Here is a 22698-nt window from a genome sequence, read left to right as displayed (position 1 = left end):
TGCTCCCTTCTTCCTCTCAAATTTGCCGTATCTGTATATTACTCTTACATCTGCTGGCGTCATCTTTATCACACGGAGGGAGGCTAACTAAGCATCTTTTACACATTGAACATTACACAATGGAGGCTAAAAATTAGCCCAGGGAGTTCTTAAGATGCTACATCAGCCAGTTCTGGAGCCCACCTTACATCTAGACATCATGCTTGGGAATACAAACAAACAAAACTTCAAGAATTCTTATTTCAGGTAGTTTGATTTGATGTTTTCTGATATTTGCTAATCCTAACAGATACAATGCTAATAATAAAAATAGAAAATATGGAAAATATGGGAAACCTACTTTGTTTCATTAAGTGTACCTTAAATCTCTATAAACATGAATATTTAAATTAATAATATAAAAGCAAAGTCTCTATATAGTTGCTACAGATTTTCAAAGTATACATAATCCCTGGACCTAATCTTGGGTATGTGTCATGAAAACTGCTCTTCTTCATCAAAAGTCCTCTAGAAATTCTTTCAAGTGGGCTTACTTTTAGACAGGATGATACACTCCAAGGAAAACAACGGATGCTACCTACATTCAAATATTCCCAAAACCTTACAAATTAGCTCTCTTTTGAGTTAATGCTAAATGTCAGTTTCAAATATTTTCTAAAATCTTTTCTTCTACATAAATAAGATGTCATATTGTAGGAGATTTTGAAATTAGAGTGGAGAAGGCACTTGAAATCTCATTGTTTCTGAAGTATGTTACACTTTGCTTTTATAAATAGGGCTATTTAAAAATATAGCAATATTTATTTAATGTGTTATTTTTCAAGACAGATAATCTTTCTTGCATTAAGTCTCATATACTTCATTTAAGAGACCAAAGTTCCATAGATAATACAGTCTCAGCCTAGTGTGAGTTGTAATATACAAATGTTCTTTGAATTACGAAACTGTTCAACTAAATCGTTTCCCTTCCTGGCTCTAGGGAGATGGGATATTAAAACATCTGCAGAAGGAATTAATAATAGATTCCAGGATATACATGACTGTGTCTGCCATACCTTTGCCCCAGTTAGAATATAGCCCAGCTATGTCAGCTCTAAAAATAATAATTTATATGAATAAACAATTTCCTTGAATCCATGTATACTATATAAATGTTATATTTTTTTAGATAATTGCCAAAAATAATCAAATTTATATAAATGCTTCCATTCATAAAAATCTTATTTTACTGTCACTTTGGTTTTTTTTGTTTTTTTTTTTTAAAGATTTTTTATTTATTTATTTGAGAGAGAGAGAATGAGAGAGAGCAAGCACATGAGAGGGGGGAGGGTCAGAGGGAGAAGCAGACTCCCTGCCGAGCAGGGAGCCCGATGCGGGACTCGATCCAGGGACTCCAGGATCATGACCTGAGCCGAAGGCAGTCGCTTAACCAACTGAGCCACCCAGGCGCCCTTACTGTCACTTTGAAAACTTCAGTTACAACTAATGTCTTTTGTGGTTCTTATATATGATCTAGGTATTATGCTTTCCTTTTTAAATAAAGTTTCAAGGAAACCTATTGTAAACATCAAATGAATATTTAATAATGACTTCTAACAGTCACTACTATAAACAGAATGAGAATCACAAAGAGTAGCCTCTTGAACAACTCACCCTAAGACATAATTGAAGTTGAGTTTTTCTTGTACCTAATGAATATGTAAGTAGAGACAGTCTATTCAGCATAACTACATGATTGTGTGCATATAAAAGAACAACACTCTGATCGTGTAGGAAATGAGGTTAATACTGAACAAATTAGTGAAGTAATTCAAGCAAAGAAAATCCCCTAGAAGAATAGTGAATGAAATCCATGTTATATAAATGAATGGCATAAAATTAGGGAAATAGAATTTCTTTTCCTGAGAAATACAGTGTTAGTTCAGTTTCCAAGTATGTAAGACCATACTGCAATGTAAGGAATCTGCATATAAATAAGGACATTTTGTTTCTTATTAGAGACTGGGAAGAATATTAATATCAATTATATATGAACTCATTCCTGTTTGCCCAAAGCAAATTATTTAATATTACAATTGAGAAATCATAAATTCCATTTAAATTTGACATCTTAAAATATATTAATCTATGATGAAGACATCCAATTTAATGTCAGTCCTTTCTACATCAAGCAAGGTCTAGTAGCATAATGTTATCCCTATTTCATACATTTGAAAGGTTTAAGGAACTTTCTTAAGGTCAAAGAGAAAGTAAATTTCAGCATCATGTTGGGAACCTAAGTGCGCACAGTTCCATTTTATTAGTTCATACTAGTATGAAATAATAATGGAGGCTAAAAGGGTCTATTGGGGGTAGGGGAAGGGGACCTAAAACAATAAATACGATTTGAGATGACAATCACTTGAATTATAATTTGGGCAATATGACATAACCCTTGAAAGTAAAATAAATTCAGTTATACTATCAAAAACGTTTCCTTTTACCTTCTAAATTATTTTTTCCATATAAAATGAAAAAAATAAGTAAATCAGGTGTATAATAATTTGTACCCTGAAGCTGTTGTGGAGCTCCAATTTTCAAGGTGTGACTGAGCACGTATTTAGTGATTCTCCCCCAAGAAACACTCTTGAAACATCAGAACAGAAGTATTTCAAAAGGCAGCAAATCAAACCAACTGAGAGTGACAAGAGGAAAGAACAGCTATAATCTCTGATGCATTTTAGGAAGACAGAACTCGGGGAGAACCACACTGTTGGATATGAAGGATCAAAGGATCCTACTCAGACCATTTACAGGAGAAGGCTCTTCTAGAAGCGGGAACTGTTTTTTATCACAGAAAAATCTTGGACTGGATAAATATGGACAACTCAACCAGGAAGAGCACAGAGATCAGAGTGATTTTCCAAAAGTCTTTTGAATGACATTTTCTGTATTTCTCCACATGTCTGCCTCTGCTTTCCCCTCCAGTGCCTTCCTCCCAAAATGTACAGTAGAATAAATTTCCTCCAGATGAAGCAGGAAAATATGTTCTTTCTTTTTATGTTTCAAATTCAAACAACTTTTATTTAGGGAAAATAATCTCTTAATGAATTGATTTACCTTCATGGGAGAAGGGAGGACTTTCAAATTGGAGATTGGAGCTCAATATATGAACTTCATTTAAAAAAATGGGAGAGCATGGAGTGCTTTTCTGACTCCAGCTCCTATAAGTACTCCAAGGTAAAGCCACTAAAACAGTGTGCATCATCAACATAAAACCCGGGTGTCGCCCCTGACCATTAGTGACAAAAGGCCATGATTAAAATGCTAGACAGATTACAATGATCCCAAATATATATTTCTTCATTAATGTAATTATGGAATTAAGTTTCATCAGAAAGTTGAGGAAATTCAGCACTAAGAAAAGGTAATGAGGAGAGTGAAACACAGATCAGATCCCTTAGGGAATAACGAATACAAACAAGAAAAAAGGATCTTAAAGAGATTTGAATGAGTGAGAGGCAAGAAGATGGTCCAGTAATAGGCTCTCTTGGAACAAGGCAATAGGAAAAAAAAAAGTAACAGTTCTTACAATTTTATAGATAGGTAGAGATAACTGGTTATAGATAAAGATATATATATGTGTGTGTGTGTGTGTGTGTGTGTGTGTGTATACATATATACATATTTAGGTAATAGGTAAGTAGGTAGCTAGGTAGTTAAATAGAAATGATCACTAAAATTAAAGTTAAGGAAGAATATTTAAAGAAAAATGCAGCGGGGTGCCTGGGTGGCTCAGTTCTTGGCCATCTGCCTTCGTTTCGGGTCGTGATCGTGGGGTCCTGGGATCAGGCCCCGCATCGGGCTCCCTTCTCGGCAGGGGACCTGCTTCTCCCTCTCCACTCCCCCTGTTTGTGTTCCCTCTTTCACTGTGTGTCTCTCTCTCTCAAATGGATAAGTAAAATCTTAAAAAAAACAAAAGAAAAATGCAGTCTTCCAATCCAAAGCCTCACCCCACCCCAAGTACAAAAGAAAAGTCCTCAAAGAGGTATATTTCTTTGAGATTTCCAAATATATTAAAAATTTGTACATAGGCCTTAAAGTAGAAGAGGAGGTATTCTGGGGATTTGGGCTGGTGAACATTATTTTATTTGCTAATTTAGTTTGAAACTTAATCCTCAGTCGATTTGCTTTGTAAATTTTTTTAAATTTTATTTTATGTTCTGTTAATCACCATACATTACATCATTAGTTTTGATGTAGTGTTCCATGACTCATTGTTTGTGTATAACACCCAGTGCTCCATTCAATACATGCCCTCTTTAATACCCATCACCAGGCTAAACCATCCCCCCACCCCCCTCCCCTCTAGAACCCTGTTTGTTTCTCAGAGTCCATAGTCTCTCATGCTTTGTAAAATTTTATAATGGCCTGTTATTAGTTATTCAGAACATTAAAAAAAAGAAAAAAGAAAAAAAAAAAAAAAACAAAACAGAAAACCTGGAGACACCAATGAGTTCCTGATGCTTGGAAATATCTTTGGAAGGGGTGGTATTTTAACATGTTCAGGAATCAGTCTCTTCTCTGCATTTTCTAGTGTCTCTTCGTCACTGGTATGCCAGCCACTGTCTTGCAAAGATACTTCTTCAGTCACTTTTGAAAAGTTGCTAGGAAAATTGTACCTAATTTTTTTAGCCTTGAAAAATCAGTCTCTGCCATGACAACTCACTCTAGGCAAAAGGAGAAAAATGTGGCTACATGCCAATATTATACAAACCATTTTGATGATTTTTTTAAAGAGCCATCCGTCAATTTAATCGCTTTTTATCTTTCATTTAACACATAATATGCATTTAATGTCACCAGTCTCTGACCTAATATCATCCCTGTATTCCAACCACTGTTTGGGTGGATTTCCGTATATTTAGGTTTTCTTTAATTTCTTTCAACACTGTTTTGTAGTTTTTGGAGTGTAAGTTATATACTTTTTTGTGAAAATCATTCCTAGGTAAAGTAATTTATTTCTTTTGATGATACTGTAATTGGAATTGTTTTCTTAGCTTCATTTTCAGTTTGTTCATTGCTATTATGTAGACAAACAATATCTGTGCAATGATATATCCATCAACCCTGCTGCTCTCATTTTAAGTGTTCTGTATAAAAGATCGTGCTATCTATAGATATAGTTTTAATTCTTCCTTTCCAGTCTGGCTGTGTTTTATTTCATTTTCTTGCCTAATTTCCCTGACTAAAACCACCATACATTGGTGAATAAAATTAACAACACTGAAGATCCTTGTCTTATCTCTGATCTCAGCGTGAGAGCATTTCATCTTTCAAAATTGAGTATAACATTGGCCGGGTTTTTATCAGATTGAGAAAGTTCTCTTCTATACCCAGTTTGTTGAGTGTTTTTATCACAAAGGAGTATTAGATTTTGTCAACTACTTTGTCTGCATCTACTGAGATGATTGTGTATATTCTCTTAATATGATCTAATATAAATAACTAGCTTTAGGATGTTCAATGAGTCTTGCATTCCTGGGATAAATCCTACTTGGTCAGGATGTAGAATTGTTTTTGTAAATTGCTGGATTTTGTTAGCTAGTATTTTGTTAAGAATTTTCATGTCTATATCTCTAAGAAATTTGATCTGTAGCTTTCTTGTATTTTTTGAATTTTGCTATTGAGGTAATACTGGCAATATAGAATTAATTGAGAAATAGTCTCTTCATTTCTATTTTTGAGAAGAGTTGGTAAAGAATTACTACTAATTTTCTTTAAGTTTTTGAAGGAATTCACCAATGAAGCTAATCTGGGTTTGGGCTTAATTTGTATGAAATTTTTAAATTATGAATTCAAACCTGGGATTTATTACATATCTATTCAGATTTTTCTTATTCTGTTAGTTTCAGAGTTTTTGTTGTTCCAGAAATTTATTTAATCAAAATTATTTAATTTTTTAGCATAGAGTTGTTCAGAATATTCCCTTATATTCATTTGATTCACGTAGGTAGCAGTGTCCCCTCTTTTATTCCTGATTTTAGTGGTTTGAATCTTTTCTCATTTTATTTTTGGTCAGTGTATTTAAATTATTTTTCAATTTTGTTTCTCTTTTCCAAAAAAACAACTTTTGGGTTTATTGATAGTGTCTGATTTTCTAGCCTCAATTTCATTAGTTTCCTCTCTAAATTTATTTTCTTCTGCTTGTTTTAGCTTTAGTTTGTTCATTTTTCTGTGTCTTAAAATGGAAGGTTAGGTTATTGATTTGAGCTGTTTTTTCCTTCTTAATATAATCTTTTGCAGCTATACATTTTCTTTAAACCCTAGTCTGGCTCATCCCAAAGGTTTTGGTGCATGTGTCTTCATTTTCATTTTTCTTAAAGTATTTTTAAAATTTCCCTTGCTATATTTTCTTTGACCCATTGGTTATTTGGGATAGTTTTAATTTTAACACATCTGTGAATTTCTCAAATTTCTTTCTCTTACTGATTTCTTATTCCATTGTGGTGAGAAAACACACTTTATATTATCCAATCCTTCTAAATATGTTGAAGCATGTATTATGATATGTAATTTATTCTGGACAATGTTTCCTGTGCATTGAGAATAATATATATTCTGCTGTTGTTGGCTGGAGTGTTTTCTAGATATCTGTAGGTATAGTTAGTTTTTAATGTTGGCCAAATCTTCTTTCCTTCCAATGTACTGTACAATTGTTCTATCCAAGTTGGATGTGGGCTGTGGCGTTCTTGTGAGGTATGTACATATATGTAATTGTTATAGATTATTGATATGTTGATCTCTTTTCATTACAAAAAAAAGAAACCCTTTTTATCTCTAGCAAAAAAGGTTTTGTTTTAAAGGCTAAATTATCTGATACTAGTACTATCTACAGTTTTCTTATGGTGGTTCTTTTTTTAACACGTTTTTCTATCCTTCTACTTTCAATCTGTTTGTATCTTTGATTCTTAAATGTGTCTCTGCAGAGAGCACATAGTTTTTCAATCCAGTCAACTCTGACTTTTGATATTATTGTTTAATTCATTCACACTTAATGTTATTATTGATGTTTGGATTTATATCTGCTATTTTATTTTTTCTGTATGTTTCAGTTCCTTTTGTTTGTTTTGTCTTAATGCTTTCATTTTTTAATTAAGTGAAGATTTTCTAGTGTATCATCTTAATTATTCAAGTGATTTCTCACTATATTTTGAGTCATTTACTTAGTGCTTGCTGTAGAGCTTACCATATATATCTTAATTTACCAGAATCTACTTCAGATTTATTCCAGGGGGAATAGAAATTTTACTTCTCTGTATCCTTATCCCATATTCCCACTTTTTGTTATTAGTGTTACAGAAATTGTATCTGTATATCTTGAAACTCAAAATACATTCTTATAATTAAATACTTTGTATAATTTTAAATCTTTTTTTAAAAGCTGAGAAAAGGAAAGGAGAGCAGTTAATTGTTTATAGGACCTGTTGTATTAAACTTCTTATTTACCACTTCTGGTTCTCTTCATTAGTTACTTTGAATTTGAGTTACCATTTGGTGTTATTTCCTTACTTCGACACAGCTTAGCTTTCACCTTTTTATTTTGTGCTGTAATTGTCAAATTTATATTATATATTATAGTCCCAACAATGCAGTTGTTTACATATTGTTTTATATAACTGTTTTTTAATCAGTTTAAACAAGAAGGAAGAAATATGCATGTATACTATAGTATTTTATTATTACATAATCACCTGTTCTGATTGATTCCTCTCCCACCAAATCTCTGTGCCTCTGGTCCAGAGATGGGTGTGGGAACAGTGGCATGCTTTTCTTGGAATGACAACCTGGCTTAATGAGCAAGAAGTTGGGTGAGGGAGGGGCCTCTGGTGTTTTTTTCTTGTTTCTCCTAGGGTGGAAATTTAATGCTATGAGTGAGTTGGAATGAGGGCCTTCTGGGCCCCAGTATTCTCAGCCTGTTGCCTACTAGGTGGAGCTTCTACCTTGTAAGTTGGAACTCAGTGGAGGAGTAGATTCCGGACCTCTTAGCCTCTCTTGTCTAGAATAGAACCTCTGCGTGAGATGATGGGAAATGGCAGTGTCCTGCCCCTCCTAGGAAGATTCTGTAGTCCTGGACTTAAAAGCCAGGGGAAGATGAAGTCATGTATTCTTGGCTTCATAAATCACTGAAAATAGATCTTCCCTTATGCTAAACTCGTGAGGCGAGGAGGGAGTAGAGCAGTTCTTGGCTCAAAGGCCATAGATTCTGGCTTTTCATACACAGATTTATTTATTTTTTAAATAAATCCCCCCCCTTTAAAAAAAAAAAAAAACTATGGTGTTTATTTTATTTTTTTAAAGATTTTATTTATATGACAGAGGGAGACACAGCAAAAGAAGGAACACAAGCAGGGGGAGTGGGAGAGGGAGAAGCAAGCTTCCCGTGGAGCAGGGAGCCTGATGCAGGGCTCAATCCCAGGACCCTGGGAACATGACCTGAGCCAAAGGCTGATGCTTAACGACTGAGCCACCCAGGCGCCCCTTCTTACACAGATTTAATAGATTTTCTATATATATATATATTTTTTTTCCATTTAAAGTATGTCTTTAAGAAATTTTCCAGAGATTGTAATATTTTTTATTACTTTTCACCAGTTATCATTGTTTTTTGCTGGAGTGAGGGTCCATAGAATTCCTCACATGACCATTCTGGCAGTCTACATTGTGTTTCTATAATTAGATTGTCATATAGAAGTTTTATGCTTGTTTCATCATATGTTTCTGTTTTGCTGTTCACAAATACCAGAAACATTTTTGTTTTCTTTTAAAATACCTCTGTATAAAATGATAAATTAGGTTCTTAAACAACATTTGTCCAGGAAAAAAAAAAAAAGGTGGGGGGCATGGCTATTCATACAGATTGTTAAGTAGTATTATGGGGCTCAGAATTTTTTCCTCAATGTCAGAGAAAATAAATTTCTTAAGTTCAAACAAATTATAATAAATATATTTTGTTGTAGTAAAAAATAAGTAGTTCCTACGTAAAGTTTTTTTTCTTTTTTACACATTAAATCTGCAATCTTTTTTATGAAAGTAATTGTAAAATAAAATTAGATGTGAAAATTCTTTTAAACCAAACCAACATAATTATACTGTACTTTGTATTGACATTTGATATTTCACTTTAACCTTGATTTCTTCCTTAAAAGACATATTGAGTAATGAATACTAACATATAGTTTTCCTTGTATAAAGCAAACAAGGGCACACTAGAATTGGTGAATGAATAGCAGAGCTTTTCCAAAACCCACTACATTAATTTAGGGCAGTTGTGTAACATGAAGACTTTTCTTTTTCTTCTTGTAGATTTGAAAAAAAAAAAAAAAAAAAATCACTTAGAACAAGAAAAAAGTGAAGTGCCAAAAACTTAACACTCTGATATAGAGTATAATGTGACTTTGTAACTTACTGCTTTTGTGTTATGCTTTCAAAATAACATACACATTCGTGTGTTAAATCCTTATTTTGTGGAATTTCATGGTTTTACTCCATTTGTATTTATATTTTTAACATGTTAGCCCATTATAGTAAAAAATTCATTGTTTTTATGTTAGTTGATGACATTTCAAATAACATGTCCCCTTAGAGTTATATATTATTGCATGTTTGTCATAATTTAAGAGATTACCATTCTCCTAAATCTCCGCAAGTTCTAGGAGCTATGTCTCAAAAAACAACAAAATTTCTCTTACATGTGAGGTATCTACTTTATGAACATATGGGGAAGAATAGCAGAGAGAAGTGTTGCTCTTTATCTTTACTAGTTCAGTTATTTGGGCATAACAGTATCAAAGTAGAAGTGTCAAGTCTGAGGAAGAGCCATTTTTCTTAGGGCTGAACCAGACATTGTCAATATGGCTGTACTTTAAGAAAATATGTTTTCCTTGAAATTTACTAAGGCAGGTGTCTGTAACCATGGGATACAATAATACATCAAACTGGAGCAAAGCAAATGTTAGACAAAGTAGACTATTACGATTGACCTTATATAATGTAATGTCTGCACTCCTAAATGGTCGTGAAGCCCATAGCCATTCAGTCTGCTGAGAGACCTTGCACTAGGACCTTGTTGTGCCTCCTCTGTAGCTCTTCCCTACTCTGAGCAATTTCTGGCTGCTACTCGGTATTTCACATTCTCACTTCTCACTGGGGATCTCTGCGGCTCTGTTCCATCAATCATGTCCTTGCAGTACAATTTTCAGACTCTCCAGAAACTACATTTCTTCCCAGATGATCACAACTAAGGCCCTTTATGCCATTTAGTCCATTCCCCTAAGTATCTCATTTTATCTGGAACTGGACAAATTCTTTCTAATAACTTTAAGCTGAATGGGGAGAAAGGAAATTAATGGGAAAAAGAATACGATATGTTAAATTATACTGTGGCTTGGCATTTGTATAATTCTCCATGGGCTGAATGAATACATGTATTTTTCATTAAATAATATTTCTGAAATAAAACTAAATATGATCTTTTGAATTTCATAGTTGTTTATGTTCTCCTATATAAAAGTTTTTGTTTGTTATTTTTGTTGCTAATTTTCTAGCAAAAGATTAAGTAGGTAGAGTCAAAGTATGGAATTGGTTTATACGTGACATTATTCACTTCTCAATACATCTAAAAGTGAAAATAGGCATATCAAAAGATTAGAAGGGCTCAAAATTAAACATATAAGATAAAATATATAATATTCCCTGGTAAAAGAAGATATATAATACCTGCTGCTTTTTATAAAAACCAGAGGAAAGCAGCTGGGAAATTAAAGAAACAGATTTAGTAAAACCTTGGAATGATTCTAAAATTTTACTATGAGATGCTTCTGTCTTTATGTGTCCTGGAAAAAAGCAAAAGTGTAGTCTTAACTATACATTATTTCATAAAGAATATATTACTAGAAATCTCTCTAAATGATTATACTATCTGAATTAAATTTCAAGGAAACTGCTGCTTCTACTGAAGATGGGCTGTATTAACCTTAAAGTTCTATATTAAATGCCCACCAAATTCACTCTCCTACTACTTGGAACAACTCTATGGAGCTTTGAAAATTCTTCTTGTGTGGAAAAGGATAACATGAATATAGCAAGATTATGTTGCTATGACAACTATGGCTTCTCTATTTCTAGTCTTTCTTGCATTTAAACTTTCAGCCTTTGGGTTGTATTGCCACTCCCCCCCCTTAATCTATCTGATACTGGTGTGAAAATGCTGACGAAAGTATAACAAGGAAAAAATATTCATAGCATTTTTTGAAATATTATCCCTCAATAAAAAGAAACTTTAAAGAAAAAAAAAATGCTGACACCAACAGACCAAATACTTTATGTCCAATAATATCACAAATATATATGTGTATATAAGGAATATTATTAAGAGTATAGGAGTAAGGAATATTATTAAGAGTATACTCTTTTGTTAAGGAATTGTGTCTTAAAAAAACCAAAGGCAACAGCAAAATTAAATACAATAATTTCTCTTGTAAATACATTTTAACAAATAATACAGGAAGGACTTTGTTGGATTCAACTAATAGATGATCTCATCTTGCTTAAAAACATACATATATACATGAACATATATCTATATATTACATATTATTTAATTGACCTAAATATCTTATTTGTGGAATTTATATATATAATATATATTATATATACACACACACATCAATTTTAAAGTATAAATTGTGTTGCTAGTACTTTATATAAATTGTCATATATAATCTCTATAATCATGTATTGGAATGAAACTATTTAAATTTTTTAGACAAGGAGTTCCAGACTCTACAAGTTTATGGAATTTATATAATTTAAGTAAAATGATTAAATAATTTTTAGGTAATAGAAAATCACAATTTGAATCTATTATATTTATTTTGTAATTATTCCAAAATAATAAATTTGAAACTTGGTTTAGTACTTCTGTCATTAATCTATTTAGAGATTTCCTGATAACTTTTCATATAGACATTTATTCATATTGATTTTTAATAACTTAAAGAACAAAAATGTTTGTACACTGAAGCCCAAGCTCATTCTTGAGTAATACATTTATCTTTCAAGCAAACTACAAATAAGTATCTTTTCAGTCACAGATATTTTAAATCCACTGATATTTAATCCATTGATTTTTTTTTTAATAGGGATAGATGGATCAATTTCAATTTCTTTAGTTGTTCTAAAAATATTTGTTCCTTGACATGATTGGTAAAGAGGACGGTTCTTCTATCCTAAAGTGTGTGTGTGTGTGTGTGTGTGTGTGTGTGTTTACCTGAGTAGAAGACTACTGTAGAAGTATACACTGTTTTTCCAGGAAATTTTAGGACCAAAAACTAGAATTCAAAAGTATATTCAAATGTGGATTAATTATCTGTATTTTAAGTATCAGAAGTTTCCGTATAAATTTATTTTTTCTCCCCATGCTTCTTAAAGATCTGTGTATATATGTATATGTTTGCATACATACACACACACACAAATACATATTTCAAGAAAATCTTATATAAGTTTTTAACTAAGACATTCTAACCCATAACCCAGTATCATTAAAAGACTTAATCTCTCATGAAATCTCACATATGTTGTGCATGTTTAATCAGGAAGGAAGAATGAGGCAATAAAGTAAAAATACTACCATTATTAGAGCTATACTACATTTACTATGTGGCTACTTCATATCACATAGGATTGTATTATGTTGAGTTAGCTGTGGTAAGTAGCTATATCACCTTTGACAAGTGAAGATAATGGAATTCAGAAAAGATAACTAATTTCACCAAGGGCACACAATATGTACATTGCAGATCCAACAGTTTAGACACTGATGTAACTGAGACAAAGTCCATATTCCCCCATAAATTGAGTTGAATTCTTAAATGAGGCAAGAATAGTCAACAAGGAATAGTCTATCATAATTACAAATTAAACTGTTTTTGTTAAAGTAATAGCAGTGCCTGGTCTTTATAAAACTCATGCAGCCATTGCGCTTTTGAGAAATTTACACGTTTCTCTCACTGAAGGGGCGTAACAATACTATGCTGTACCCATTCAATGTATCTCCTTTAATAGTTTAGGAAACACTGGCTTACAGTGTTAACTTAAATAAGGTAACACACATAGTAAGTGGTGATGCTAGGATACAAATCCAGGCAATCTGACTCCAGAACATGTTCTACTAATGGCAATATTTTTTTTTTTTTTTTCAAAGATTTTATTTATTTATTTGACACAGAGAGAGACAGCGAGAGAGGGAACACAAGCAGGGGGAGTGGGAGAGGGAGAAGCAGGCTTCCCGCAGAGCAGGGAGCCCGATGCGGGGCTCGATCCCAGGACCCTAGAATCATGACCTGAGCCGAAGGCAGACGCTTAACACCTGAACCACCCAGGCGCCCCTAATGGCAATAAATATTGTTGGGTTTTGAACTAAGAGTGCCTAACTTCTTAGCTATAAGCTCTGCCTCTGAATTTCTGTAGGATTTTGGATATTACTATATAGGGTCCTCTAGCAAAACAGAATCAATAGGATGGTTATATAGTAGAAAACAAAGAGGTTTAATTTAAAGAAATGGCTAAAATACAAATCTGAAGGAGGCTAGCAGGTTAAAAGCTCAAGAAAATGTGGTTGGAATCCAAAGGCAGTCTTGCTATAGAACCAAGAAGAACCAACGTTGCATGTGAAGTCAAGAGTCTGCCAGGGAATTCTCTCTTGTTTGGATAAGGCCAGCCTTTTGTTCTCTTTAGGCCTTCAACTGATTGGATAAGGCAAACCCACATTATGGAGGGCAATTTCTTACTCAAAATCCACTAATTTAAATGTATACCTCATTTAAAAACATTATCATAGAAACATCCAAAGAAATATCTAACAAAGTATCTGCACCATGGCCCAAACAAGTGGACACATAAAATTAATTGTAACAGTTACTTAATTTATTTATACCTCATTTGTTACCTTTTATTACTGATATAGCATTTGGTTAAATGAAATAAAATGCACATAGTATAAATTCACCATTTTAGGTTAGCAATTCAATTGCATGTAATGCATTCACGATGCTATTCAATCATCACCTCTGTCAAGTTCCAGAACATTTTCATCACCCCACAAAATATGTGTACCCGTTAAGCAGTTAGTCACCATGCCCTGTCTGCTTTCTGTCTCTATGGATTTATCTCTTCTGAATATTTCATAGAAGTGGAATCATACAATATGGGATATTTAGTGTCTGACTTCTTTCACTTTACATATTGTTTTGGAAGTTCATTCCCATGATAACATTGTAGCATGCATCAGTACTTCATCTTTACAGCTAAAAAAAAAAAAAAAAAATTTTTTTTGAGAGAGAGAAAGAGATAGTGAGAGAGAGCACAAGTGGGGAGGAGAGGGAGAAGGAGGAGAGGAAGAAGCAGGTTCCCTCTGAGCAGGAAGCCTGACACGAGGCTCGATCTCAGGACCCTGGGACCATGACCTGAGCCAAAGGCAGACTCTTAACTGACTGAGACACCCAGGTGCTCCTACAGCTAAATATTAATTACAGTGCACGTGTGTCACAATTGGTTTTTCCATTCATTTGTTGATAAACATTTGATTTGTTTCTACCTATTGGCTCTTGTGATTAGTGCTACTGTGAACATCCATGTACAAGTATTTCTTTTAGTACCTTTTTACACCTTTCTTGCTATATACCTACTACTAAAATTACAGAGTCATATGACAATTCTGTGTTTAACTTTTTGAGCAACGGCCAAACTGTTTTCTAATGGCAGTACCATTTTAGCAATGCACAATTGCTTTGCTATTCTGATTGTAATTTTTTTAACTTTTAATGTTAGTGTGTTGAATTTCATTGATTGATTTTCGAATATTAAAGTAGCTTCTCATTCCTGGATTTAGAAATCAGAGTGTTCTGATATCTCCACATCATCCCGCAACATTTGTTATTTTCCTTTTGTCTGATGTAGATGGAATAATGCCCCTCACCAAAAATGTCCATCTCCTAATTCCTGAAACCTGTTCATGTCACCTTACATGGCAAAAGACTTTCAAATGTATTTAAGTTAAATATAGATAGGAAAATTATTCTGGATAATTAGATGAGCCCAATGTAACCACAAAGGTCATTTAAAAATTCAGAAAAGAAATGTGAAGACAAAAGCAGAGTGTCAGAGTCAGAGAGAGAATTAATATTAATTACTGACAAAGTAGATTTCAGAACAAGCAAGATAGTCAGTAATAAAGAAAGGCATTACATAATGATAATGGGGTAAATTAACCATGAAGAAATAACAATTATATATATACACCTCAAAAGAGAGTATCAAAATATATGACATAAAAACCTACAGAAGTGAAAGGAGAAATAGAGAAATTTATGATAGTCATTGGAATATTCATTACCACTCTGTTAGAAATTGATAAATCAATAAATAAGAAAATCAGTAAGGGTACAAATGGCTAACACTCTTAATTAACTTGGTCTAATTGAAATGTATAGAATACTCCATCCAACAACAGCAGAAGACACATTCTTTTTAAACTCAAAAAAACACATTCTAGGTTAAATAGCTTAACAAACTTAAAAGAATAAATACCATGCAAAGTATGTTCTCATACTACATTTGAATTGAACTAGAGATTAGCAAAATGAAAATAGCTGGAAAAAATCCCCAAATATCTGTAAATTTAACAATGTATTTAAAAATAACTCATGGGTAAAAGATGTCCAAAGAGACACTAAATGAATTTATGACTAAAGGAAAATGCAACTTTTCAAAATTTGTGGTGGTATCATTGGATGCCTGTATTAGAAAAAAATGAAAGATCTAAACTCATTCAACCTTAGGGAATTAAGAAAAATTAAATCAATCCTAAAGCAAGCAGAAGAATAGTAATAACAAAAACCAGAGCAGAAATCAATGAAATTGAGAACAGAAAGACAGTAGGGATAAAAACAACAAACTATTCAAATGATTAATAAAATTAGTATGTTGTTAACCAGGATAACCAAGAAAAAGATGTTAGAGATTACTGATGTCAGTAAAGAGGGGTTATTCGTATGGATTCCCTGGACATTAAGATGATAATAAAAGAATGCTATGAACAAATATGTGCTCACAAATTTGATAATTTAAATGAAATGATCAATTCATGAAGAATACAAGCTACTCAAATTTACACAAGGAAAAATAGGTAACGTGAATAACTCTCTATATATTATATAAGTACATAATATATAAAAACCTTACAAATAGAGAAAGTACCTGACACAGAGGGTTCCAATGATGAATTCTATGAAACATTTAAAGTATAAATAATATCAATCTTCAACAATTTTCTTCAGAAAACAGAAGCAGATAGAATACTTTCAAACTCATTCAGTGAGGCCAGCATTATTCTAATACAAAATCAGATGAAACCACTACAAAAAAGAACATCACAGACCTATATGTCATGAACATAGAAATAAAATCCTCAAAATGATTTTGCAAAGCAAATCCCGCAAGATAAAAAATAATTAGTCACCGTGACCAAATGTCACTAAATCCAGGATGAGAAGCTACTTTAATATTAGAAAATCAATGAAAGTCAACATATTAACATGAAAAATTAAAAAATTACATGATCATAAATATATATATATATTTTTAAAGATTTTATTTATTTATTTGACAGACAGAGACACAGCGAGAGAGGGAACACAAGCAGGGGGAGTGGGAGAGGGAGAAGCAGGCTTCCCGCCGAGCAGGGAGCCCGATGCGGGGCTCGATCCCAGGACTCTGGGATCATGACCTGAGCCGAAGGCAGACGCTTAACGACTGAGCCACCCAGGCGCCCCTACATGATCATAAATATTGATGCCAGAAAATACTTGACAAAATCTGACACTTATTCATGATAGGAACTTCCCACAAACCAAGAATAGAGGAGACTTCTTCAATTTAATATAGTCCATCTACAAAAAACTTATAGGTGGCATCACATTTAATGATCAGAGAATGGATGGATGTCTAAGATCAAAAACAAATCCGGTGTATCCCTCACTATACCTATATTGTACTGGAAATATGAGCTGGTACATAGCAAGGGGAATGACAAATTATTCAAATTTCAAAGGAAGTAATAAAACAGTTTTCATCCCCAGATGACATGATTATTATGTTTTTATGTTATAATTGCCCAAATTGTTCATTTATATATGAACTTCCTCTTTTTCATATATTTGTTCCCATGTATTTATTTAAAGTCATCAATGGATGTCGCCAATAGAAATATAATTTTTGACATTTGGAGAATATAGGGTTATCTGTTCCTCTTTGTAAATTAAAAAAAAAAATATATATATATATATATAATTGACTAGATTATCTCAGAAACTCCTGCTGATCAAAGTGTGGATTTCTCTTGTCAAATGACTTCTTAAACAGTGGTAGTTTCCTCCACCTTACCCCAACACTAGGGCGTAGATGCTGTAGGAGACAGATGCATAATGGAAGGGACATTCTGTTTCGTGGTGGTAGCAAAGTGGGATTTCATCATTCTAAAGCAATGGATTAGCAATATTTGGACAGAAGTTGTATACAAGTTATTCTGTACAGGTTTTAAAACAAGTCTTTGATCCTACCAAAACTTGAATAGAACTACCACCCTTCCCCAAATGAAAGACTAGAGCCAGGCATTTAGTGCACATAATTAGATAATGTGTGAAAAGCTATGAACACAGAAATTGGTCTATATTCAGTTCCTTTTCTTCCTCTAGATTAGGATTTCTCAACAGTTTTTTTACAAATGTAAACTTGGGGGTGTAATTTCTTTAATTTTTCCCCATTTTAAAAAATTATGAAAAAGATTATGATGTTCCTCTAAAAATGTTGGGAATTCGGGGGTCAACAAATAACTCTACCATTTACTATACCGAAATACTGAATAATTAAAAACAACACAGAAGACCATCAGGTATCAGTCAATAATAGTGACTATCAGATGCCAGGTACTTTCTAAGCATTTGATGTTTATTAGATCATTTAAATTTTGCAAAAAATGGAAGAATGACATTGTAGGGTTATTTTCATTTTCGATTTTAAGAAACTGAAAAACAATGTGTTTAAGAAACTTGTCTAAAATCACACAGCTATTCCAAACAGGAGCTAGGAATAACACTCAGGTGTAGTGTGTCTTCAGAGATTTAATTTTATATCAGCTAAAAATTTGGGAAGCCTGTGTAGGTGTTGTCAAATGGGCATATGGACGCTCTGCCAATCTTCAGACCTGGGTGGGGCACTCTGTTTCAGCATATGATAGCAAATAGAATATACCTTTTCTGCAGGCTGGCCAATTCTGAAACAGAAACAGAATATGCTGGATTAAGTGTTCCTTGGTTGCTTCTACCAATCTTACTAATCAAATAAAGTCACCCCTGTCTAGGAAGAACTAGTTAGGCCAAGTGTGTTTCTGGAAAACACATTTCTCCATAAGGAAATATGAGAAGTTTGGAGTGAATGCCCCCTCAACTAATAATGAGGATAACTTATAACTTATGATTGTATTTTATTTTATTTTATTTGTGATTTTTACCATGCTACACAATGAAATGTTCATTTTATAGAGTTGGGCTTATGAGGGCAGAGGAGAGGCCGACTTTATATGGAAATGATATGTAGTTCATCAGTTTAAAGTTTTGTATTGGCAAAAAATATGACATCATGTGTGCATAAAAATGAACCAACACAGCACTCATAGATGTTAAAAGAGGAAAAAGTGGGAGAAATGAATCACAGCTTGACACACAGGATGATTATGCTGAACTAAAAAAAAATAGTGATTCACAAAGAAAATGGCAATTTTATTTCAATAAAAAAAATCACAGTTCATATAAATATATGTATTTTTTAACTTTACTGTTTTTTTTTACACATTTCTTTTGAAAATATCCATAGCAATAAAGAATAAAAACTAAAAATGAAATTCATACCACATTTTCTTTCTGAAAATATTTAATTGATATCATAAAACTAAACAATGATGACAAATGATTTAACCTTTTTACTCATTCATAGAACTCTGTGAATAACTTCGATTGGAATAAGCTAATTTCAACCTTACTTGAAAGTTCATTTAAGGTCTACTGGTATTTAAAATTGTGTTAGTTATCTAATATTGGTTCTTAATAAGGGTAACTTAAGATACTTCTCAGTGATTCTCTAGTTTTGCCATGATATATCTGATACACAAATTATTTCAGGTGACTTTTAATGATCTGTGAAACAAGTTTTGTTTTATTTTATCCCTGTTGAAAGACTATATTGAAAAGGAATGTATTGGTTTCCTGGGGCTGCTGTAACAAAGTCCATAAACTGGATGCCTTAGGACAACAGAAATTAATTGTCTCAGTTCTGGAGACCAGAAGGCTTTGCTGAAGGAAGCAACTTGCTTCCTGTAATGGTGAACCTGTTTCATGACTCTCTACTAGGTTCTGATGGTTTGCTGTTAAGCTTTGGCATTACTTGGCTTGTAGGTGCATTACCCTGATCTCTGTGCTCATTTTCACTTGCAGTTCTCCCTGTGTACTCAACTTCTCCTTTTTAGAAGGACACCAGTCATACTGGCTTAAGAACCTAACATACTCCAATATGACCTCGTCTTAACCAATTCTATCAGTAATAATCCTACTTTAAAATAAGGTCAAAGTCTGAGGCCCTGCTAGGTAGGACTTTATTGTGAGCTAAATTGTGTTCTCGCCAAAATTCATATGCTGAAGTCATAATGTTAACCCACGACCTCAGAATGTGACTGTATTTAGAGTTAGGGTCTTTAAAGCAGTAATTAAGTTAAAATAAAGTTATAGGGTGAATCCTAATACAATATGATTAGTATCCTTCTAAGAAAAGTAGGGTAGGTCACAGACATGCACAGAGAAAAAGACCATGTGAAGTCACAAGATAAAGGTAGCCAACTACAAGCTAAGGAAAATGGTTTCAAGAGAAACCAACCCTGGAAAATACCTTGTTCTCTTATTTTGAGCCTCCGGAGTTGTTAGAAAATGATTTTCTGGTTTTTAAGCTACCCAGTCTGTGGTACTAACTAGCAAACTAATATAGCAAACTAATACAGATTTAGTAAAGTAATATAGACTTCGACATTTGAATTTTTGGTGGATTTTGGTGGATACAATTCAGCCTTCTCTCATGATTCATCCTGTTTGTCCTTCAATAGTTACTATATATATATATATATATATATATATATATTTATATTTATATATATATACACACATATATATATAAATATATATTTATATTTATATATATATACACACACATATATAATATTTAAATATATATTTAATATATAATAATAATTATATATTAAATATATATTTGTATATATGTAAATATATATTTATATATCTAAAAACTATATTAGCTATATTAAAACTATGTTAACTCTTCTCTCATATTTTCTTTGTTTTTACTTCAATATTATTACTACATTTATATATAATATTTATATATATAAAATTATATATATATAATATATTTGGTTATTTATACTGACTTACCTTTAGTTATGGTCAGTACTAATTTCATGTTTAAAACAATTCACCTATAGCATTTTAATTGTTTAAGAGGCAGATTATTTTAGCTGAGCAGTGTCATAGTTGTATGTAAAAACTGAAGGATGTTTAAATTAACAATTTCTCATTGAAAATTGATTCATAAGGCAAACATAGATACAGTTACTGTGATTTAGAAGTACATTTAATTTCAGTATAAGGAAAGACCCTCCAAGAATTGAGCAGTCATAACCCCATTGCTTGTCGCTTACAGAAGTAAACTTGAAATATTAAGAGATAATTGAATATTCATTGACAAAGCTTGTCAAAGAATGCAACTGAGTTTTTGTGGAAAGTAAAAGTGGATTGTCTCCATTCATTCTCCAAGTCAAAGATTTTAGCCTTTTGTCTTAATAAAATGTGTATTTTCATTTTTATATTTGTATATATATTTTATATTTCTATATATTCTGATAATCACTACTGATATATCCATCTCTCTACCTATATGACAGTAATGTTATATCATTAAACACACCCATAGACACAGTTATATGTTTACACAAAAATATGCATACCTTCATGAGGAATAGTAGGATTTTTTTGGAATTGCTATGTTTATTACAACAGCCACGTGAGACACATACAGGTGCTCAAATCAGTTACACACCAAGCTGCCATGGACTGAATTCCTGCCTAGAAGACATATAGGACATTTAAAAAATATTGTTATTAAATAAGTTTCAGCTTTACAACATTATAATTCAACATCTGTGGATACTAGAAAGTGATCACCCCCAAAAGTCTAGTTAACCATTGAAATCCTAATCTTTTAATGACAATAAGATGCTTACTGATTTCATAATCTGTAACATCCATATTTATGTTTTTGTTTTATCCCCATATTTTAAATAGACTTGACTTTTAGATACCAACTACATTTGGCCTACAATTGCTCAGAAAACACTGGTTCTCAAACTTGGTTTCACATGAGGATCACTTGTGGAGTTTTAAAAAAATTGATGACTGGGTCTTATTTCCAAGGATTCTGATTAATTAGTGTGTAGTGAGGCCAGGCGTAGAATTGTTAAAATATCTCCAAAGGATTCTAAAGTGCGGCAACATTTACAAACCAGTCTTAAGAGATGCTTTTGATGAAAATGAGGTACAGGAGGAAGGAAACTAAGCAGATCTATGGGAGGAAGTGAGAACACTTGATTAAGGAGAAAACAACTTCCCAGTTCTTAGCTCCAATATCTTTTTAATATTTTAATTGTGAAATGGCAAATAAAAAGTGAAGAATTTGGCTACACATATATGAGAAAATAATTTTTAGTAGCTGCTATTTCTTTTGGGTTTTAATTTTTGCCTGTGTCTATATTAGTGTATTTTTTTCCTTAGGGAATTATTTTTATGTGTAAATAGAAAAGTTACTTCAATTCTAATGGAAAACTTTCAGATGACCAAAATTTTACAAATCATCCTTCCTACATTTGATTTTTCCCAGTGACTTTTCCCCCCAGTGTGAGTTTCCACTCAGCTAAACACCAATTACTTAAACTTTAGAATTCCTAACTGTAAGATGAACGAAGTATTTTCAACAGCTTTGTTCAAATCTCACAGATGGCCTTTTGTGCTTTTTTCTGAGTTCTTTATAATTATGTGTGACACTCTTCTTTGAGAATTGGTGTGAATGTACTAAAACATTATATTTCAACTTGAATTCAAACATGTTCAACATGGTTTGCCTTAAAATCTGCAGTCATATCCTGTGTTTATGTAGCTGTACAGCTTAAGACTAATTTTTCTTACATTATTTAATGCCTACTGCTGAAACATTTTTATAAAAATATTTTTACAGACTGACAAAAAAGTACATAGCTCATGAAAAACCGATCCCAGGACAAGACAGTTTGTCTCATTTAGGATAATGATTTTCTAAATATCTATTCCAGAGTTTTAAGAATAATCAAGGTTAAAGAATGATAGAAAGGCATAATTTTGTTGTGCGTGTATGTTTGTTCTTTAATTAAATATCTGGTTATAACTTATCCTTTAGATTAATATAGGCAGTATACAATGAGGTCCACTATTTCTAAAGATGTGTTTT

The 22698-nt window shown here is 32.5% G+C and overlaps 1 protein-coding gene and 1 pseudogene across 5 annotated transcripts in view; one reads left to right on the top strand and one right to left on the bottom strand.

The window, feature by feature from the left end:
- Positions 1 to 22698, top strand: part of CDH12 (cadherin 12) — a 1003710-nt gene that overhangs the window by 135312 nt on the left and 845700 nt on the right. The window lies entirely within an intron of this gene.
- Positions 1 to 22698, bottom strand: part of LOC116639057 — a 63279-nt pseudogene that overhangs the window by 39681 nt on the left and 900 nt on the right.

Source organism: Phoca vitulina, unplaced genomic scaffold (genome assembly GCF_004348235.1).
Source record: "Phoca vitulina isolate PV1807 unplaced genomic scaffold, GSC_HSeal_1.0 scaffold17, whole genome shotgun sequence".
Lineage (NCBI taxonomy): Eukaryota > Metazoa > Chordata > Mammalia > Carnivora > Phocidae > Phoca > Phoca vitulina.
This window is presented reverse-complemented; position numbering and strand designations above follow the sequence as displayed.